This window comes from Nerophis ophidion, linkage group LG03 (genome assembly GCF_033978795.1).
Source record: "Nerophis ophidion isolate RoL-2023_Sa linkage group LG03, RoL_Noph_v1.0, whole genome shotgun sequence".
NCBI lineage: Eukaryota > Metazoa > Chordata > Actinopteri > Syngnathiformes > Syngnathidae > Nerophis > Nerophis ophidion.
Genome location: NC_084613.1, coordinates 36,176,316 through 36,194,611, shown reverse-complemented (window position 1 = coordinate 36,194,611; position 18,296 = coordinate 36,176,316).

Here is an 18,296-nt window from a genome sequence, read left to right as displayed (position 1 = left end):
AAAACCTTAAAGTCACATCTTAAGTGCACAGGAAGCCAGTGCAGGTGAGCCAGTACAGGCGTAATATGATCAATAAACCTTTTTTGACTCATCTTGAGTAATTGTCCTTTTTTGACTCATCTTGAGTAATTGTCTGGGCTTTTACATACAACACAATCAGTTTTTGTAGTCTCTCCTACTTGCTCTGTCATAAGGAACAAATTAATTGCCAAAACAGGAACCAATTATTATCAAACTTTGACACCCCATCAAATGGTATGCTTACCACTGTGACAATGGAATTTGCAGTGTGCTAGTTAACATTTCCCTTTGATAACACAAATACAATCCCAAATACTTTTTCCCCATTACATGACCTTTTTACAATGTGCTTGAAGTACTCATCTTGGTCTTTCCACTATTTTTTACTGCCGTCTTAGTTGTTTACAACCATCTCTCCCCCTTGGAGAATGCCAATGTTTTCTTGTCATTGATTTTTCAAAATTTTGCTTGCTGATAAGGTCTTCCAAATATTATTTCAAATGGTTTTAGTCCTGTTGTACATGTAAACTTAATTTACTGTACATTTTTACTAACTCTTTGCATCATGCTTTTACTACTATTAGCACATCTGCTTTTCCTGTAGGAAATATTTCTACCCACTTTGAAAATACATCTACTATGACCAGACAATAATGTTTTCCTTCACTCTTATTTAGTTCAATAAAATCCATGCATAGATGTTGTATACAATTTTTTTTTTTTTTTTATTATACGAATTAAACTATAGGAAGTATAGTACTTCTATATGAGGCTAGTCATATCCCTCCTGTTGAGCCATACTTTCACCTATGGCTCAAAACTGCTATCCACTTATACAGATGCTTTGGTAAGATTAGTTTATTGTATGGACATACTTAGATGTTTTCTTTTTACAACGTGACTCGGTTTTTTTATTCATTCATCTTTTTTTTATGGAGTACTTTGTTGTTGTTGCATATATTTTAGTATATCATTATTCATGTCACTAATTTATAGTTGGAAATTTGTATTCCTTTTTCTGTTGCTTGTTTTGCTGTTTTGTCAGCAAACAAATTTCCTAGTGATACTGTGTCTGTTCCTTTGGTGTGTGCTGCACATTTGCATATTGCTATTTTAGCTGGTAGCTGTACTGCTTTTACTAATATTTTTTTCCCCAGTACTTCTCCATGTTTTACAGGTTTTCCTGTTGACGTTATCATTCCTATATTATTCCAGTGTTGTGCAAATGTGTGCACTGTTGAAAATGTGTTTTGGCTATTTGTGTATATTGTGACCTTTAGATCTTTCATTACTTTACATGCTTCTATTAGTGTTACTAATTCTGCAGCTTGCATTGAGTAATTTGATGGTCATTTGATAGCTTTCAAAATGTTTGTTGTTGTAACAACCACACATCCTATTATATTTTTATTTCACAGAATGCTGCTTCAGCTTCTGAATTCCACTCTACAGATGATTAAATGTTTTACATTAATTTACTTCATGGAGCTACTATTTCAGCACAATTTGGTGTCCAACTTCTACAGTAATTATTTAATCCTAAAAATTACTTCATTTGCTTCTTTGTTTGTGGTTTTTGGTACTTGTAGTACTTTGTTTTTCCACCTTCCACAATAGTACGTTCATCTGTGTTTAGACAATGTCCTACATACTTTACTTCTGTTTTGCATAATTGGACTTTTATTTTGCTTACTTTGTGTCCTTCACTATGTAGATGATTTAATATTGCTAATGTTATTTTTCTCCTTATTCAAATTTTATACGTATTACTTTATGTACGTTTTTAAGTGATATTTTAAACTCACTTAACTTTCTATATGCCACTTAATCTATACTTTTACACTCAGAATTTACATTCTTCCAATTGTTTACATTTCTTATTTGCAATTATTATTCAACAATATTCAAAGCAAATAGTTGTCTATCGCTAACTGATAATTGTTTTAATTGCCATGTCTCATTATTTATTCTATGTTATGTTATTATCTTATCTTAGTTCAACACCCAGATGTATGGTGTACTACAAATGTCTAAAACATAATTTAACCTAAGAATGTTATACTACACTTCGAAGTTAAACTTACTTTAAATTTACATTCATTTTCACACCTCCCCCAATGCACTACACACACACATACACACACACACACACACACACACACAGTGGTGAGTGAGTGCTTGAGTGCACTCCTAAGGGCAAAGGTCAGCAACACTTGAAGAGCGTTTTTATTTGTTTGTATTTTTTCTTTCCTCAGCTAATACACTTGTATCCCACTTTACCATGTTAAACATATCAACTCTTATTATAGTTATTAATCTACGTTTTTATTTGTTCAATTATTTAAAAAATATACGTATATATATTTGCATGTATAACAGCGCTATTTATATACACAAACATACATGTATATCTTCAGTGTACATTTTCTTCATATCTTATTTCAATACCCCCACATTATCTCTGTCGTACGCATTAGTTTATTCCATTTTGCATTAATTCTTCTTGATTTCTTCTCATTTTTATCTATTTTTACTTTTATCTCACTTTAGCACTTTCAGATTTTCTCATATGTGAATTTTATTTTAAGCTATTTTTATTTTCAACCTATTTCTATTTTTATTTGAACCTTTGGGGTTTTTACACAATATGTACCTGGAAAGATACACACCTAAACACAAATTAACAAACAAACAAACAAACAAACAAGTTTGCAGCGATTTTACCACCAATGGCATACGCTGACAACATGACTAATTGGTGTCATCTTTTAACAGTTAATTTTTTTTATTTTGTATTTTTTTCCAGGACAGTCTCTTGCAAAATGTCCTTTTCTGCCACAACGCCAACATGCAGTAGGGTGTAACCGCTGTTTTTGTTGTTGTCTTCTATTTTCTTTTCTTTTTTTACTACTTTTTCCGCATGGAGTGCATGGATTATATATTTTTCTAATGTGCCTTTTTTAACCATCTTATATCTACTTTTTCCTCTGTCTCTCTGTTCTGCCTGTTACAGTGTGCCATCTCATCATCTACCTTTCTGCAATATAACACCTTCTCACCCCCCTTACTCTCTCTCTCTCTCCCTTCTTCCTTCATCTTTTTAAGATTGCCTTTTGTTTTTGATTTTATGGTGCCTCTAAGTTCTACTAATTTGGTTGTTTTTAATTGTCCCTCAAATTTGTAATCTTTTATCCCTTTATTTAAATATTTGATTCTATCAGGATCCTGTTTTTGATTACTTTCCAATCTTTACATTATAGCTCATCTCGAGGTTCATTTTTACTCTGTCCTTTTCCCATTTGAATCTTCCCATTTTAAGAATTTGGAGTAATCCGTCGTCCCCTAGAGAGCCGAACTTACAAGGACTACTTTTGTCTTTGTTGTAAGATAGTGGTTTATTTATTGTTGTGGTACACGTCGCTTTTACTGGAGATTATTCCCCAGTGGAGGTGTCTTGCATGATGCTTCCACAATAACCCACTATTTACTTCTCACAACTTTAATATGGAGTGATAGCCTAATGGCGATTACTCCCACACACTGTCACATTCACACCTTTCAGTATATTGATCTGCGGAAATTTGAATTTTTCATGTGGACTCCGCCTTCCTTCAGATTATTATTTTTCACGGAAAAATTTCAGTTTTCTGAAGAGACCATTTTAGGTCTGCGTTTTGGACTCCGTTGCCCCTCAGGATATTGCTTGCAGATTTTTCAATTCATTGTGGGCTCTGCCTCCCCTAGTATTTTATGGCTATTACGGATGTTTCAGAGTTCGCGGTCCCGTTTACCTTCAGTATATTGGCCTCTTCAGTTTTAGAATTTAAATTTTTAGCTTATTTTCAATGTTAAATTATTATTATTATTATATATATATTTATTATTATTATACATATATTTTCCCTTTGCGCGCTCCGTCACCCATCTTATTGGCCTTTTTACCTGTTAGAGCCTAGGATTTACAGGGTTTGTATATGTGTCGTAACCCTCAGTCTTACACTTTTTTTTCCATGCGTCGTAACTCTTAGTTACAGGCTATTTCTTTGTAATTTAAAACATACTCACTGAACTCTGCGTTCCTTTCTTTTGTCCTCGGTGTTCCGTCAGTTGTCCAATTCCAGCCAAAATGAAGAAAATACAGTTCCTCAATCAGGATTTGGATGCCATGGTCTTTCTGGTTTCACTCACTCTTGCTGGAATCATCAGAGGTGTTGGAATCCGGCTCGAAAGACCAAAAAGATGACAGGTTCAAACACTGATGACATCTATTAAACAAGACAAAAAGGCAAAGAATCAAACAGAGACAGAATTAAATTTGGACTCTGATCCGAGAAGAGATGGCCACTGTACTATCTTTGTACAGTCTGCACCAAGCTCTGCCCCAAGATCCTTCTCATCCTTCTTCATTTGACCCCACCCCCTCCTTCCCACAGCTGCTTTCTCTGGAAAGTGGGTCGTGACCAGCGTTGCCTTCGGTTCCCGAACAGTTCAAATAAAGTTCCATAAGATTGTTCAAAGAGGGTCCCATAAAATAGATCAAAGAAAGAGTTTGTAAAAATATTTCAAAAACAGTTCCTGTGGAAGTTGGGCAGATTGTGCCATCCGTCTGCCTGGAAGTCCAAGTGGAGTTTCATGAGCATTCTTCTTGGAAGGTTTCAGCCTTTTGTCTTCTCGTCCGGAACCCAATACAAAGTAATACAAAGTTTTATTTGATAATTTACACACAATTTTTCTGACAACAGCGTCTCACAAGATGTAGTTTATCTTTAATTATCCTTCTTGAAAATGGCCTTGCAAATATATATCTGCCACCTAATCATTTTGTTTTTCTTTTATGCTAGTCTGACCATATTCTGAAATCCCAAAAAGAGGACACATATATGCGTGCCAAGGCGGGCAGCACGCCAACGCCGGGACTAGGTGAAAATTTGCCAAAGGTACTTGAACTTGATTTATAAATAATATATCTATTTAAATAAAGCATTTTTTCTCCTCTGTTGACAGTATCGTTGGCGCTAGAAATTTTCAAAACGGGGTCTCATGGAACCCATCAAGTCATAAAAATGGGGTCCCACAGTACATTTTTGGGGTCCCACTTTTTTGTAAGCGTTTTGAAAACAAATGACAAACATGTGCATTGTCCTGTTACATCTCACATTATATATTGTGTTTTGGAAATAGGCTGTGTAGTGGAATTTCTGACCTTTATACCATATTTTGTGTCTGTTTTAGTCCAAAAAGAAAGTCTATCTAAAAGACTCTGAATCACTGGAAGGGCATATTTAGGGGAAAGTTGAATTTGTGGTCGCTCTAACCATTCTACAATATGTTTTGATTGTTTGTTATGACTAAGGGATCCACGGTTGTTGTGGAGCAAGCAGTTGCAAAGCAACGAGACACATGAGGGAAACATATAAAAAGCCAGTCGACCAATATTTGATATGATTTGCATGATTTTGCTTGATTCTGGATCCTTCGGAGGATGCTGTCTGTTTGCATTGGCAATTCAATCCAACTTGTACTTTTGAAGACGGGTAAATAAAAATGTTGTACTAAAACCACTTTGTTTGCTGTTTAAGCTTCGGGCCATTCCACCACAAAATTGGCGTTGTCGGCAGGATGGTCTAGAACGCTGCAAGTCGATTCGCTCCCGGTCCCTCTCTCAGGCAGACAGAGGTTTGCACGCGCGCTCCATGAGAACCTGACTCAATGTTGTGACCCTCTTAAACAGGACAATACTGCCATCTACTGTACATAGAATAGAATGTAAATATATTCTACATTTAAGTGCAGTCAATGAGCATGCATTAGGGAGTTTGTTCTGAAGCCCACAGTAAAGAGACGTAGCTTCATCACGTCGCCTGGTTATTGACTCCAACCCAATATATTACACCGTCGACGAGCAAAATTAAAAAATACGCATGCAAGTTCCAGAACGATTGGAAACAAGAATTTCAGTTTATCCAGGAGCGTATGAAGGGGAAGCGGTGTGTTGCCTGTAAATGTTGTAGAACAGACTTCTCCATTGAACACGGTGATCGGATATACACAGCCATGAACGGTCAGTCAGCAAAGAACAAAGCGTCCGTAGCGCAGTATCGTTCACAACCCAGTATTATGGCCCACCTCGCAAAATGGAGACCCGATGGTGTATCTTATGCTGAGACAAAGATGGCTATGCTGATAGCTGGAAGCAACATCCCGTTCTCATTTGCGGATGTCTACAAAAAATCCATGAAGGATGTTCCCCGATTCAGAAATCGCTCGCCATTACGCAAATGGCAGAACAAAGGTTATTCAAATAGTGAAAGTTAAGTGTTGTTGTTGTTTTTTAGTAACCAGCAATCACAGTGTTTTTATTACTGTGTATTTGATAGGTGCTGTCTGAAATTCAACTATTTCTTTTATTTATATATATAATAAAATAAAGTCAAGTATTTCATACATATATATGTATATATATATGTATATATATATATATATATATATATATATATATATATGAAATACTTGAGTTGGTGATTTATACGCCACCCCTCTTAACCACGCCCCCAGCCCCAACTGCGCCCCCAAACACGCCTCCGCCCCACCCACCCACCCACACATCATAGATTAGAACAGATTGTAGCTTTGAGTTAATAGTTATATAACAAATACATTATTAACATTTAATTTAAATTTGATAAGGGTAAACTGATTATTTAAATATATTGACATTTTAATTATTTTAAGAGTAATCACAATAAAAGAAAATTTAAATGTATATTCTAAAATATTTTTAACTTTTATCCGTGTACCGGGTTTAATCAAAATATTGTCGATGGTTATAATCACACCTGTGTGAATCATGGAGTCTGAGTCACACGTTTGGTCATGAACATACTTACAACATAATACATCAGATAATTTCATACCATATCACATTGCATTATGTCCGAAAAGGAGTAGGAATAAGCAAAGCTTATTTAATCCTACCCTTTTCCCAGGTCAGAGCATTTACAAATTTATACAGTCATTTACTGACCTTTTTATAGTATTATAGTAGAATTACATCCGTGAATGAGTAATACAGCAGTTTTGTAATATGTAATTAATTAATTTAGTCATTAATAACATACTGAGATGAAGAATATCTTATTTTCAATAGGGTTAAAAGTGTTTCTCATAATCCTTCTTCTTTGTACTTGGAAGCACTATTAATTTGAACGGCCTGTTAAAGTGGGTCATATCAGTACAATGTTTAACTTCTTTACTTCATCCATTCCATAATTTAATTCCACATACTGATATGCTAAAGGTTTTGGGTGTTGTACGTGCATACAAATGTTTTAAATTAGATTTTCCGTTAAGGTTATATTTCTCCTCTTTAGTTGAGAAGAATTGTTGTACATTCTTTGGTAGCAGTTTATAATTTCCTTTGTACATCATTTTAGCTATTTGCAATTTTACCAAATCAGCGAACTTTAATATCTTTGACTCAATAAATAACATGTTCGTATGTTCTCTATATCAAACATTATGTATTATTCTAATTGATCTTTTTTGTAACACAGTTTACGAATGTGGCGCACATATTTCTGCACAATAACTCAGATATGGTAACACTAGCGAGCAGTAGAGAATATAAAGTGATTTTTGGCCCAGGACGTGTTTTGCTTCATTCATTATTGAAATGTTTTCCTCTGTTAGTTTGATTAATGCTATTGATGTTGAGATATTTGCTCTGAATCCAAATTGGTTCTCCACGAGCATCTCACTTTTGTTGATAAAATTATCTAGTCGGCTACAGAATAGTTTTTCCATGATTTTGGAGAATTGTTGAAGTAATGAAATTGACCCATCATCTGCATTTGGAATTCTTTGCTCCAGATATTTTCCTATATTAAAGCAATCATTAAAACGTTTAACTATTTGGTTAATATTGTAATTTTTTGCATTTCCATCTACAAAGTAGTACCATTTTTAATGATGCTGTTAGGGATGCCCCATGTTGCTCTCATGTTGTTTCTGTTCTTGTTTAATAATTGACTGTAGTATTCCCTCTTAGATGTTCGTAGTATACCAATTAGCTTGTTTTTAATATTTCTTATACCTATTTTCTGCCTCTATAGATCTCTGTGTTATAAACATTCGATATAACAAGTAATAATTGAAATAAATAAAAAAGAAAGCAATTTTCTATGTGACATTGAAGCACGTAGAATTACATGTAAAGAATAAAAGTAAATGGAAATAAATGTCTGCAAGATAAGCAGTCTGTTCAGTGTTTTCAAGGACGATACATCATGAACTGTGCTCGGATTAGCAATAACATCAGATTATGGAGGTCGAATAACTGTTAAGAGATTAAGAAAGACGCATGACATTATTCGGTTTTGGATTGTTGTTGACCCTGTTGTATGTTATAAGACTGATTTATTTTGGATTGATGTGTTTTTAAAGAGATAAATAGAAAAATGGATGTGTTACATGCAAGTTTTACTTGCATGTAACACGCATTGTTGATTCTGAAGGCCTCTAGCAGATTTGGTACAGGATGACAACATAAACTTGCTGAATTCTGAATGGACACATAAATATATATATATATATATATATATATATATATATATATATATATATATATATATATATATATATATATATGTAACCTTTGAAGCTGGCTTCCCCTATCCTGGGTCCGTCTAGTCCTCGGTCTCCCTATAAAGTCTCTGCTTTGTATTTTTGTGTGCGTGGGAAGACGGAGAGAAAGACCAGGCAAGGAAGCATAGGATCTGGGTGTAGTTGTCTTTATCTCAAAGCTTCACCTTTAGAAAAGGACATGGAGTTGTCAACAAAATACAAAATATGTCACACTATAACACTTTATATCTTCTAACACAATCAACTTCTTTCATCGTGACCAGTAATATACTCGGCAGGTAACGTGTGTGTGTGTGTGTGCGTGCGTGCATGCGTGCGTGCGTGCGTGTAGGCATAAATGACAGAGTGAGTGGATAATCATATGAAAAGAACATGCTTCTGGGCTACCACACACACTAGCATAAAACTTAACAAAATCCACAGTCTCTTCACAATTTACAGAACCCCCACCTTAATATAACTCTTAGTCATCATATTTTGAATAAATTGGCTTAATAGTTGGATATATAGATAGTACTTTATTGATTCCTTCAGGAGAGTTCCTTCAGGAAAATAAAAATTCCAGCAGCAGTGTACCGAGTTGAGATCAATTTAAAAAAAAAGTAAAAAGTAAATAATGGGGGTTTAAATGGAAGCAAAATAGAGAAATATTACAATAAGAATAAAAAATAAAAAGCAACAATGGGAATAAAAATATAACAGTAAAATAAGAATATAACAAGACAAAGTAGGCAGTAGTGACCATGTCATGAAAACGTATTGCACTGTTATTGTTTTGCATCCCCTGTCATCCTAGTACCCCCCGCCCCAGAGAGGAGTTGTACAGTCTAATGGCGTGTGGGACAAAGGAGTTTTTGAGTCTATTAGTCCTGCACTTGGGATGAAGCAGTCTAGCACTGAACAGGCTCCTCTGGCTACTGATAACGCTATGCAGAGGGTGATTGGCATCATCCAGGATGCTCACTAGTTTGTCAACAGTCCTCTTCTCTGCCACCGTCACCAGTGAGTCCAGTTTCATTCCGATTGTAGAACCGGCCCGCCTGATCAGTTTCTCAAGTCTGGAGCTGTCCTTCTTAGATGTACTGCCCCCCCCCAGCACACTACCATGTAGAACAGAACACTGGCAACCACAGACTGGTAGTACATCCACAGGAGTTTTTTTTACAAATGTTGAAGGAGTGCAGTCTCCTGAGGAAACACAGCCTGCTCTGTCCTTTCTTGTACTGGTGGTCCGTGTTGACAGTCCAGTCCAGCTTATTGTCCACCCAAACCCCGAGGTACTTGAATGAGTCCACGGTCTGTACCTCAACTCCCTCGATCACAATAGGTTGTGACCGTGGACTCGACGTCCCAAAGTCAATGACCAGCTCCTTGGTCTTTAGTGCAAAACAATAACTTTTTTTCATCTTTTATCTGGGGAGCCTGGTCCCTTCCTGCTTACCTTTAGAAAAGGACATGGAGTTGTGACCTAAGATGGCCACAACCAACGAAGAAGAACTCTCACAGACAACAGTAAACAGACCATGAAGTGGCGCCCCCTGAAGGGTTCCCTAACAACTGTCCCAAACTTCTGAAAGAACCTCTGCAGACTCCCCACATCAGTTCACCTCCTTACACACACACACATATATATATATACACACACATACATTTTTCAGTAGAATAGTATGCGTGGTAATTGTTACATTACTGCCAGGCACCCGAAAGCAGCATTAGTCAGAGTATTGTCGTCTTGTACTGATGAGTAAGTTTTGTGTTTTAGTGATTCATTGGCCAGCAGGTTGGATAAAGATTATATCATGGTTGAAAAGAAAAATAATGTTAAGTGGGGTTACCGTCTATTGTAAGATTGTAAGATGAGCAGAAAATGAAAACTGTGTTATATTCCAAAGGTAATTGGACCTTGTTATGCTTGCATGAGCTGGGATCATTAAAAAGCTGGGCCGGAACCCTACAAACAACTCAATGTATTCACTGCATCACATTTCCTGTGTACAGCACCCACTCAGTAAAACGGTAACGTACAATGAAAATAATAAAAGCCCATTTGATGAGCTTTCATCTTGCCACAGCAGCAGCTTTAATATTCCCAGCATGCATTAGGAAACAGAAGACTGACATTTGCTCTGCTATCAGGAAGATAACATCAAAATGACGCTATCTGTTAAAACTGGATGCCAAATGTGAATTTCCTTTAATGCCACTTGTTCCTGTAACGTGAGGATAAAGGCAGCTGTTGATACCCTTTTTTCACTGGATCATTTGGTCACAAAGTGCAAGAACAAGCGTTTGCGTAATGGACGTAGAGCGGATAATGTGACTGAGTGACACAAGTCCAAATGTGCTCGCAGTCTTGCACTGCACCACCCTTTTTCTGTCTAAGCTGAGTTTCTATTAGGATTGATCCATCCCTCCATCCATCCATTTTCTTCTTACTTATCCAAAGGTCGGGTTACGGGGGCAGCAGCCTAAGCAGGGAAGCCCAGACTTACCTCTCCCCACCCACTTCGTCTAGCTCTTCCCGGGGGATCCCGAGGCGTTCCCAGGCCAGCTGGGAGACATAATTTTCCCAACGTGTCCTGGGTCTTTCCCGTGGCCTCCTACCGGTTGGACGTGCCCTAAACACCTCCCTAAGGTGGCGTTCGGGGGGCATCCTGACCAGGTGCCCGAACCACCTCATCTGGCTCCTCTTGATGTGGACGAGCAGCGGCTTTACTTTGTGTTCCTCCCGGATGGCAGAGCTTCTCACCCTATCTCTAAGAGAGAGCCCAGCCACACGGCGGACAAAACTCACTTCGGCCGCTTGTACCCGTGATCTTATCCTTTTGGTCATGACCTGGTGAGGATGGGAACGTAGATCGACCGGTAAATTGAGAGCTTTGCCTTCCGGCTCAGCTCCTTCCTCACCACAACAAATCGGTACAACGTCCGCATTACTGAAGACGCCGCAACGATCCGCCTGTTGATCTCACGATCCACTCTTACCCCGCTCATGAACAAGACTCCTAGGTACTTGAACTCCTCAACTTGGGGCAGGGTCTCCTCCCCAACCCGGGGATGGGATTCCACCCTTTTCCGGGCGAGAACCATGGACTCGGACTTGGAGGTGTTGATTCTCATTCCGGTCGCTTCACACTTTGCTAGGAACCGATTTAGTGAGAGCTGAAGATCCCGGCCAGATGAAGCCATCAGGACCACATCATCTGCAAAAAGCAGAGACCTAATCCCGCGGCCACCAAACCGGAACACCTCAACGCCTTGACTGCATCTAAAAATTCTGTCCATAAAAGTTATGAACAGAATCGGTGACAAAGGACAGCCTTGGCGGAGTCCAACACTCACTGGAAATGTGTTCGACTTACTGCTGGCAATGCGGACCAAGCTCTGGCACTGATCGTACAGGGAGCGGACCGCCACAATAAGACAGTCCGATACCCCATACTCTCTGAGCACTCCCCACAGGACTTCCCGAGGGACACGATCGAATGCCTTCTCCAAGTCCACAAAGCACATGTAGACTGGTTTGGCAAACTCTCATGCACCCTCAAGAACCCTGCCGAGAGTATGGAGCTGGTCCACAGTTCCACGACCAGGACAAAAACAACACTGTTCCTCCTGAATCCGAGGTTCGACTATCCGGTGTAGCCTCCTCTGCAGTACACCTGAATAAACCTTACCGGGAAGGCTGAAGAGTGTGATCCCACGATAGTTGGAACACACCCTCCGGTCCCCCTTCTTAAAGAGAGAGACCACCACCCCGGTCTGCCAATCCAGAGGTACCGCCCCTGATGTCCACGCAATGCTGCAGAGTCTTGTAAACCAAGACAGCCCCACAGTATCCAGAGCCTTAAGGAACTCCGGGCGGGTCGCATCCACCCCTGGGGCCTTGCCACCGAGGAGCTTTTTAACTACCTCAGCAACCTCAGCCCTAGAAATAGGAGAGCCCACCACAGAATCCCCTGGCACTGCCTCCTCATAGGAAGACGTGTTGGTGGGACTGAGGAGGTCTTTGAAATATTCCTTCCACCTACCCACAACATCCGCAGTTGAGGTCAGCAGAACACCATCTGCACCATACACGGTGTTGATAGTGCACTGCTTCCCCTTCCTGAGGCGGCGGATGGTGGTCCAGAATCGCTTCGAAGCCGTCTGGAAGTCGTTTTCCATGGCTTCCCCGAACTCCTCCCATGTCCGAGTTTTTGACTCCACGACCGCTGAAGCTGCACATCGCTTGGCCTGTTGGTACCTGTCCACTGCCTCCGGAGTCCTATTAGCCAAAAGAACCCGATAGGACTCCTTCTTTAGCTTGACGGCATCCCTCACCACTGGTGTCCACCAACGGGTTTTAGGATTGCCGCCCCGACAGGCACCGACTACCTTGCGGCCACAGCTCCAATCAGCCGCTCGACAATAGAGGTGCGGAACATGGTCCACTTGGACTCAATGTCCAGCACCTACCTCGTGACATGTTCAAAGTTCTTCCGGAGGTGGGAATTGAAACTTTGTCTGACAGGAGACTCTGCCAGACGTTCCCAGCAGACCCTCACAATGCGTTTGGGCCTCCCAGGTCTGTCCGGCATCCTCCCCCACCATCGCAGCCAACTCACCACCAGGTGGTGATCGGTAGAAAGCTTCGCTCCTCTCTTCACCCGAGTGTCCAAAACATAAGGCCGCAAATCCGATGATACAACTACAAAGTTGATCATGGAACTGCGGCTTAGGGTGTCCTGGTGCCAAGTGCACATATGGACACCCTTAAGTTTGAACATGGTGTTTGTTATGGACAAACTGTGACGAGCACAAAAGTACAATAACAAAACACCACTCGCGCTCAGATCCGGGCGGCCATTCTTCCCAATCACGCCTCTCCAGGTTTCACTGTCGTTGCCAACATGAGCGTTGAAGTCCCCCAGTAGGACAAGGGAATCACCCGGGGGAGCACATTCCAGTACTCCCTACAGTGTACCCAAAAAGGGTGGGTACACTTAACTGCTGTTTGGTGCGTAAGCACAAACAACAGTCAGGACCCGTCCCCCTCACCCGAAGGCGGTGGGAGGCTACCCTTTCGTCCACCGGGTTGAACTCCAACGTGCCGGCTTTGAGCCGGGGGGAAACAAGAATTGCCACCTCAGCTCGTCGCCTCTCACTGCCGGAAACACCTGAGTGGAAGAGAGTCCAGGCCCTCTCGAGAGAAGTTGTTCCAGAGCCCTTGCTGTGCGTCGAAGTGAGTCCGACTATATCCAGCCGCAACTTCTCCATTTCGCGCACTAGCTCCTTCTCCCCCAGTGAGGTGACGTTCCACGTCCCAAGAGCTAGCTTTTGTAGCCGAGAATCGGACCACCAAGTGCCCTGCCTTCGGCTGCCGCCCAGCTCACATAGCACCCGACCTCTATGGCCCCTGCTATGGGTGGTGAGCCCATTGGAGGGGTGACCCACGTTGCCTCTTCGGGCTGGGCCCCATGGGAACAGGCCCGGCCACCAGGCGCTCGCCATCGTGCCCCACCTCTGGACCTGGCTTCAGAGGGGGGCCCCGGTGACCCGCGTCCGGGCGAGGGAAATCTGGGTCCATGATTTGTCTTCTTCATAAAGGTTTTCGAGCTGCTGTTTGTCTGATCCCTCACCTAGGACCTGTTTTCCTTGGGAGACCCTACCAGGGGGCATAAAGCCCCCGGACAACATAGCTCCTAGGATCATTGGGACACGCAAACTTAAGTATTCCCTTGGATTGATCCATATATCAAGAATCTATACTGTGCTGACCTTTATAAAAAACAGACGAGACCTCAATGTTCAGTGAGCATCTACAAGATTAATTCCTCATGTATGTTTTTTTTTAATGATACTTACTGTGGAAAGCATTACAGATGTGTGGAAAAGCAACATATCATCTTTGTTTATGCTGCTAAGTAAATCAAAAAGTGCAGAACTCACCCAAGATGGCGCCGCTGTAGTGGCTGCTGTTGGCAGGAGCTCCGTGCTCTTGTGTCATTCTTTTGTGTTTCCCTCTTGTTATATATGTATATATATATATATATATATATATATATATATATATATATATATATATATATATATGTATATGTATATATATATGTATATATATATATGTATATATATGTATATATATATATATATATATATGTATATATATATGTATATATATGTATATGTATATATATATGTATATATATGTATATGTATATATATATGTATATATATATGTATATATATGTATATATATGTATATATATATATGTATATATATATATATGTATATATATAATATATGTATATATACATACATATACATATACACATATATATATATATATATATATATAAATAATATATATATATACACACACATACATATATATATATATATATATATATATATATATATATATATATATATATATATATATATATATATATATATGTGTGTGTATATATATATATATTATTTTTTATATTTTTGTTGCCTTTTTGTTTGGGACCCTTTGGGACTGTGTGACAAGGGGTGGCACTTTCGTGACTTCTGTGGTGCTTTTTTGTTGACTTCTGGATCTGCCTCCCAGGAGCCTTTTGGCCATGGAGACCAGCCGCTGGGTCTCTGCCACACCAGAGTACATTTGTAGGGACTGGAGAAGATGCAGATGAAGAGACAGGGCTGCGGAGCTAGCACTGAGCGCCGGGATGGACAGGCTTCTCAGTGTCTTGGCTGAATGAGCAGGTATCGGACACCTAAATCTCCTTAGACGCATCCTCGCTAATCCATGTGGATTGGACACTGGCCGGGTTAGTGGGCGGTCAAGAGTGGAGTCCTCCTGTCTCTGGCCATGCTCCCTCCACCCCAGCAGATGACGGCGTGGAACATCGCAGAGGCCACACAGTGTATATGTTTCTTTTACTTGTTATTCATAGCTGTATGTAGTATCTTTAATGTCCTTTGTGGTCTTTTATGTTTGATGTTTCCCTATTACACACATGTAAGAGGGATGTGTGCTATGGTTATGAGTTGTTTTTTCCCTTGGCCTCAGTCTGGACCCCCTCTCCAGGGGCCCAGGCTTAGACCGATTTTAATTTTTTTTGTTACCTCCCGAACCCCCTAACCCCCATTGTTTACCTGTATCTCAGCTTTTTTGTAAGTGGCGCCGGCGGTTGGCAGACCCTTCAGCGATCCTGTTCTGTCTGATTGTGCTGAAAATTTTAATTTCCCCTCGGGGATTAATAAAGTATTTCTGATTCTGATTCTGATTTTACTCGCTGTTCTTTGTGTAACCCAGATCACCTAACTTCCATCATGGGATGGAACAATATGGTATTCATAAGGCAGCCGATCCTAAGTCTTTATAGCAGATAGCTCATTGCTATACTGCTGTACCACTGGATTCCATAGACCTCCACATCCCGATTTGTGCAGTCAGTTCTTCTTGATCCGTGTTCTCACTTGCTCCGTCCATCTGAGTGCTTCATTGCTCTGTCCCGGACTATTTTTCCTTTTTTGTTTCGACATACCGTATTTTTCAGACTATAAGGCGCACTTGAAAGCCTTTAATTTTCTCAAAAATTAACAGTGCACCGTATAACCCGGTGCGCTTAATGTACGGAATAATTCTGGTTTTGGATACCGACTTTGAAGTTATTTTATTTGGTACATGATGTAATGATACTGCAAGTGTGACCAGTATATGATAGTCACACATAAGAGAAACTTGTAGACTGCAGGATGACGCTTATAAACAACACCACAACTTTAAGTATTCTATTGAGTATATAGAATATTACACACGGCGCTCAAAAATCTGTCAAAATGTTTTAGTACAACTTTGGTAAGCTATGAAGCCGCACCCTTTGATGGATTGTCAACGTACGAGTATTATTATGGTGTGTGTATAAGAACCGCAAAATGGCACCTATTAGCGGACATATTATCTATGTTTTGTTTCACAATATTATGCAAAACCACTTTTTCTTACCTTCTGGTACTTGCTGATGTGTATTTGAGATCTACATAAATCATGAAAATTTCCGCCTGTCCTTGATTGTCATCCATGGTCAACAAGCGTCTTCTTTTTCTATAGCTAGAGACAATGATGAGAGATATAGCAGAATAGTCTCTCTTAACAAGTGGCTGGATAGCTTCTGTAGACAACAGGGATTTACGTTTATTGATAATTGGCCCTCTTTCTGGGGCAAGCCTGTCTTGCTGAGGAGAGACGGCCTTCACCCTAACCAGGAAGGCGCTATCCTCTTGTCTCGGAACATAGATTTCGCATTGAGACACATTTGACTAACTGCACTAGAGCAAGCCCGGTCACAGGCAATTACAGAGCCTGCTAGCCTGGGTATGGAGTCAGTTAAGTTAGAACTAGCCAGCGCCAGGCTGGATAATCCCTGTACACATAGCAATTTTCTTAGAACAATACACAACTCACATAATGTTTTTTTCTGCTATGAGTATGACTATGTCAGAGTTAGAGATGCGTTCTACTGAGGTGGCAAATTATGATTCGTTCAGTTTATCGCAGCACCAAGTAGACAATCTGAAAATTCCCATCATATCAATTCCTAGATATGGTCGTAATTATTTTAAGTGCACTGCGCATAATAAACGCAACATTATCAATATTGCTACTTCGGATAATTTGATCAAAAACTCCTTAAAACAGCCCACTACCTAAAATATGGGCTTTCTAAACATCAGATCATTGTCTCCCAAAACGGTATTAGTTAATGAGGTCATTAGAGACAACAATCTTAACGTCATCGGTCTTAGCGAAACCTGGCTTAAACCAGACGACTTTTTTGCGATAAATGAGGCATCTCCTCCTAACTATATGAATGCGTATATTGCCCCCTTAAAAAGGGTGGGGGAGGGGGGGGGGTCGCATTACTATAGGACGAAAACTTTAACTTCAGTCCTAACTTAAATAATAAATATAAATCGTTTGAGGTGCTTTCTATGCGATCTGCCACACCGCTGCCTCTGTGCCTGGCTGTTATCTACCGCCCCCCAGGGCCCTATTCGGACTTTATCAGTGAATTCTCAGAGTTTGTTGCTGATCTAGTGACGCACGCCGATAATATAATTATAATGGGGGATTTTAATATCCATATGAATACCCCATCGGACCCACCGTGCGTGGCGCTCCAGACTATAATTGATAGCTGTGGCCTTACACAAATAATAAATGAACCGACGCATCGCAGCGGTAATACGATAGACCTAGTGCTTGTCAAAGGTATCACCGTTTCCAATGTTATGATACTCCCGTATACTAAAGTAATGTCCGATCATTACCTTATAAAATTCGAAGTTCAGACTCATGTTCGGCAAGCTATTAATAATAACTGCTATAGCAGCCGCAACACTAATGCTGCCACAACGACAACTCTTGCTGACCTACCGCCCTCGGTAATGGCACCTTTCCCAAAGTATGTGGGCTCTATTGATAACCTCACTAACAACTTTAACAACGCCCAGCGCGAAACCATTGATAGTATAGCACCGCTGAAGTTAAAAAAAGGCTCCAAAAATGCGTACGCCATGGTTTACAGAAGAAACTATAGCTCAGAAATTATTATGTAGAAAGTTGGAATGCAAATGGCGCACGACTAAACTTGAGGTG